This window comes from Psammomys obesus, unplaced genomic scaffold (assembly GCF_907164565.1).
Source record: "Psammomys obesus unplaced genomic scaffold, mPsaObe1.curated_primary_1811, whole genome shotgun sequence".
Taxonomy (NCBI): Eukaryota; Metazoa; Chordata; class Mammalia; order Rodentia; family Muridae; genus Psammomys; species Psammomys obesus.
Window position 1 is genome coordinate 17,352,328 of NW_026592510.1, and position 5,563 is coordinate 17,357,890.

General features: G+C 37.6%; 1 pseudogene; it reads right to left on the bottom strand.

Moving 5' to 3' along the window:
• Nucleotides 1-3,718: 3,718 nt before the first annotated feature.
• Nucleotides 3,719-4,334, bottom strand: LOC129681956 (60S ribosomal protein L14-like; annotated as a pseudogene).
• Nucleotides 4,335-5,563: the final 1,229 nt, after the last annotated feature.

A 5,563-nucleotide genomic window follows, 5' to 3' on the forward strand; every position in this document is an offset into this window, starting at 1 on the left:
ATCAGAGAAGCAACATCCTTCACAATAGCCACTAATAACATAAAGTACCTTGGGGTGACACTAACCAAACAAGCGAAAGACTTGTTTGAAAAAAAAAGAAAAACTTCAAGTCTCTGAAGAAAGAAATTGAAGAAGATATCAGAAGATGGAAAGATCACCCATGCTCAGGGATTGGTAGGATTAACATAGTGAAATTGGCCACCCTGCCAAAAGCAATCTATAGATTCAATGCAATTGCCATCAAAATACCAACTCAATTCTTTACAGACCTTGAAAGAAAGATTCTCATCTTCATATGGAGAAACAAACAAACAAACAAACAAACAAAAACAAAATCTCCAAAACGATCCTGTACAAGAGATCATCTGGAGGTATCTCCATCCTGACCCCAAGCTGTACTACAGAGCAATAGTAATAAAAAAATGCATGGCATTGGCATAGAAACAGAAAGGAGGATCAATGGAACTGAATAGAAGGACCCAGAAACAAACCCACACACCTATGAATACTTGATTTTTGACAAAGAAGCCAAAATCATTCAATGGAAAAAAGACAGCATCTTCAACAAATGGTGCTGGTCCAACTGGATGTCTACATGTAGAAAAATGAAAATAGATCTGTATTTATCACCCTGCACAAAACTAAAATCCAAGTGGATCAAAGACCTTAACATAAAACCAGATACTCTAAATTGGTTAGAAGAAAAAGTGAGGAAAAGCCTAGAACTCATTGGCACAGGAGACAACTTCCTGAACAGAACACCAACAGCACTGGCTCTACTAGCAACAATCATGAATTCATTAATGCATTCATTAAGTAATTACTTATTGTGTCTGCTTTGTAATCAAGTGATGAGGTACTGTGGTCAAGAAGAATCTAAGTTCTTAAAAACAAAACATAAATGGATGTAAGACCAAGAAAGGTGAATAGGTAATTAGAATATATGGCACAAAATACATAATTGGCCCATTTTCTGGAATAAAGCAATATTTCAAGCTGATATGCATGCACAAAACAAATTGGCAAGCTGTAAAATACCATGGGCAAGTCCTGGGCACAGCAATGTGTGGGCAAGCCCTGAGGATATCTAGATGCTGGTTGCATGGGCAAGTTTTGTGGACACTAGTGTCTGCGGGTATAGGCAAGTGTTGGGGTGAGCTGAGGTTAAAAAAATACTATGGGCCAACTTGCGATGAATAACGAATCATGAGGAAATTCAGCAAGCACAGAAGGTCATATTGTTTTTTTTTTTGGGGGGGGGTGTTTAATGCGCTGTATATCAGGCATTCGGAGTTATTTGTTTTGAGATACATTTTAGATAAAGTTGCATAATCTTCAAATTTTATGATTCAGATATGACTTAGGCTCCAGAAGATGCTGGACTTTGGAGAAATAATAGATGCTTTTTATATTGCATGAAACCTCCAGAGGGTTGGTAGTAATATTCCATAATCAAATACATGAAATTATCTCCATCAGAATGTATGAATTTTTTCACTTTAAATGGGACTAATCAGTTCAGATCAGATTTATCATTAAATGAATTAAGATGAAATGTTTGGTTGTCAGAACATTTTAATTTCAGAATTGCAGATGAGAGATTTTGGATGAATATTAGATAGATTAGAGGCACACACAGAAGCAATGTGAATTTAAAAGCCAAAGCAAAGAATTCAGTAATAATTATGATGTTGGCATTACAGTGATATAACAATGATATACAGTGTCTAGGAAAGCATCCACAGTCTAAATTTGATTCATTGGCTGCCCTTCAATTCTGTGTCAGTGTGGGGTGCATTTTGTTCTCCTTCTCAACAACAGCAGACTGTTTATGTATTTTAATACACTCTTGATTTTTGCCTCTAGTATAAATTTTATATTTTATTGTGACCCGGAGAAAGTTGCACACCGCAGGGTTTTTTGTTGTTGTTGATTTTTTTTTTTTTGTGACCTCCCCTGCTCAGCAGTTTGTCAATCTATTTTAGGAGTATACTTAAGAACCTCTAGTTAACGTTAAATTCACACTGCTATTAAAATCTGGCAACAAACCTAAGGGTTGTTTAGGTTATTGTCTATACTATAGCATACCATTTGAGAACCCCAGGGATAAACATGGATCATTGAAAGAATTAAGAAAAGCTAGTGAGGAATAAGCAAGCAGTGAGCCTAGATCAGATGACGATAATTTCAACAGATGTACATAGAATGGAGCAGTGTCTTTTGACCTTGAAATACAAGTATATTCTGTTTCATTTTGTTAACCATCACACACAAAAAGAAAGATGCTGATCTTAAAAAATTAAGAGTATTTATTTGCTCTCTTGTATATTTTTAAATATTTTTACAGAAAGAGACATCTGGTTTGGATGTGGAAGAACTGATAGAGAGGCCATAAGCAGAATGTTTGAAGTGAATGGCCAAATCAAAGTAAAATTAAGAAATACAGTACAATATGTGCTGAGATAAGTTTGGGCAAAGTGGGCATCTGGCTACTGTGAAACTTTAAAATCTCATTCAGAAATTTTATTTCATTCTTCAGGTGAATGAGGGTTGGTAACAGGTTATGGCACAACGGATGGATCAAAATCAAGAATGTACCACCAGGGCTGCAATTCCATACCAGACTGCATGCCTAAGATGCCAAGTCCCCAGCAGGACAAAACAAATGGAACCCAGGAGGTAAATATCAACAAACCTTGCATTCCGCTTATGAGAAAATATTAATAAAACATTCCCAAATGCAATGATTATTTATATTATGATACTTGTTCTGATGCTTAGATTTTTGTGAACTTGACACATACCGGAGTCAGAGGGGAAGAAGGAACCTGAGGTGAGGAAGTGCCTCCATCCAATTGGCCAAGGTCTGTGGGGCATTTTTTTCCTTTTAATTAATGACCGATGTGGGAAAGTCCAGCCCACTGTTGGTGTCATCCATCGGAAGGTGATTCTAGGTTATTCAAGGAAGGTAGCTGAGCAAGCAGAAGCAAACCAAGTAAGAAATGATCCTCTGTGGTTGTGCTTCAGTTCTGTGTCTGGGTTCTAATCTTAGCTCCTGGCCTGGCTTTCCTCAAGGATTGAGTGTGATGTTGAATTGTAACTCAGATAAACACTTTTCTGAAATTGTTTAAAACTGTTATCTTCTTTTAAAGAATTTTTCTTTTATTAGTTTTCTGACAATTTTGAATAATGTGTTTTGGCCATATTCAGCCCCCAACCTCCAACATTCCCAGAACACTGCTCTCTCTCCCTACCTAATTTTTTTGTGTTCTCATTTTTATGTTTTAAACACATGAAGTCCAGTTTGCGTGGCCATCCACTGGTTCATGCTTTACCTACCAAAGACCACCCCCTTGAACAGAACTGACTGTTCCTCACCCAGCAGCTATCAATTACCAGCAGCTGTTTAGCTAGGAGAGGAAATCTGTGCCCACCTTCCCTTTCCACACTAGGTCGGATGTGTGCTCTCACAAGCGCTGAGTTCATAATTGCAACTGTCCTGATGTGTGCAGAAAACATTGCTTTCTTCACCTTTAGCTCTGAAAATCTTTCCACCCCCTGTTTTGAAATAAATCCTGAGTCCTGAGAGAAAGGTATGTCATATAAATTCATACCTAGGGTGAACATTTTATAATCTCTTATTTTCTCTCTCTCACTCCCTCTCTATCTCTCTCTCTCTCTTGCTCTGTGTCAAAAAAGCTTTATTTCCTGTGCGGCTTCACACTTTCTTGCCAGCTGCCTTTGTAGCAGCTGCCTTCTGGGCTGGGGCCTTCTGACTCTTCTGACCTTTGGCAGGAGGTGCTGCCTTCCGACCTGCAGCGTTCTGGGCAGGGGCCACCTTGCCTAGTACTGTTGCCTTCTTGCTTGGGACTTTAGCTTTGGCAGCATGCGCTGTCACTGCCTCTGCCGCAATGGAGGCCTTAGTAACAGGTGCCTTTGGGGGAGAAGCTTTCAGGACAGCGGCTCTTTGAAGTTTCCTGACTTCCATCTTGATTATTCCGTTTCTCATTTTCTTTGCCTTCATGATTCTGAAAAGATCAAAATCTGTCATCTTGGCCTTCCTTTCTCTGGCCCATCTTTCAGCGGACCATTTCTCTGCCTTCTCCCAAGCTTTTCTTTCATACTCTGTCAGGCACTGTGTAGGAACTTGAGGATGAATTCGGTGAGCCGCATGCACCTGAAAGGCATTGCCTGTCTCCTCACCCGTGTGCATGGTCCATCCATCAACGCCCTGTTCTGATCAATAACATCTACAATCGTGACAGCTTTCCAACATGAGGCCCAAAGGAGACATAGGCCACTCGGCCAACCTCCACGAAACTCCCGAACACCATGTTGGCCTCAACCGGCAAGAAGCTAATCTCTTTTTTCTCTACATCGTGATCACTTGTGAAGCTCTGTGTTAATTATCATCTACCTCAAAAGGAATCTGTTCTGATGAGGCTTAAATGCAATTATCTATGGAAATAACATTAGAAGTCATTAGGAGTTTGTTTTAACAGTACAGGCTCAATACAGGCTTGATGCCTTCATGGTCTATGGATTAACTATGTGGTTCTTTTCATCAACGGTTTTACTGTCAAGCTGTGGAGGGCAACCAAGAGAGTTGGCAGTAGTCTGCCATGTCTGAGACTATACGGAGCTTCATTAGCCAACAGCTCATGAAGAGGTAACCAATTCTTTGTACCGGGAATTTTATTAGCTGCTCTATGATGTCTTTTCTGGACACTGTTGCCCCTTTATAAAAAACACTATTGAAATTCTTTTTATATATATGTATGTGTGTTTTTAGGAAGCTTCTACAGTAGTATGTCTCCATATAATTTTTGGAAATGTCTTTATTTTGGCTAAGTGTTATTTATTCTCCACTTATTCTCACTTTTGTTCTAGTCTCCCATAGTCTAGCTCATTCAAACCTTTCTGTTCCATTAGTCACCTTTATGTTTTCAAAGGGATATTAATAAAATAAATGATAAAACTAAAACTATCATACAGAAATCAGACAAAACAAGAGAAAGATCCCAAGAGCAGGCACAAAAATCTGAAATCCACTAGTTTTCACACTCAAGAATACCATAAAAACACTAACTGGAAGTCATAATATATATGCAGAGGATCTGGTGCGGTTTTATCTTAATCACAGCAATAAAAAGTAAAATAGGACAGTTGTTTTTATCTATCTATCAATCTATGTCTCTATCATATATATATATGATATATATCATATATGATATATATGATATCATATATATATGATATATATATATACACACCTATAATCTACCTACCATCTATCAATCATCTATTATTTATTATTTATCTATAAATCACCTATCATGTATGTCTATTATATACTATTTATCATCTATATCTATCCATTTATCATCTATCACCTATCTGTATATCATCTATCATTTTTCATTTACCTCTTTATCTATCATGTATCTACCATAAATATTTGTTTAGTTACATTTATGTATATATTTTACAACATCATTTCTAAGTTAAAAACTCAGTTCAAAAGTACTTTGTGCAAAATGATTCAGCTATACAATTCTTATAC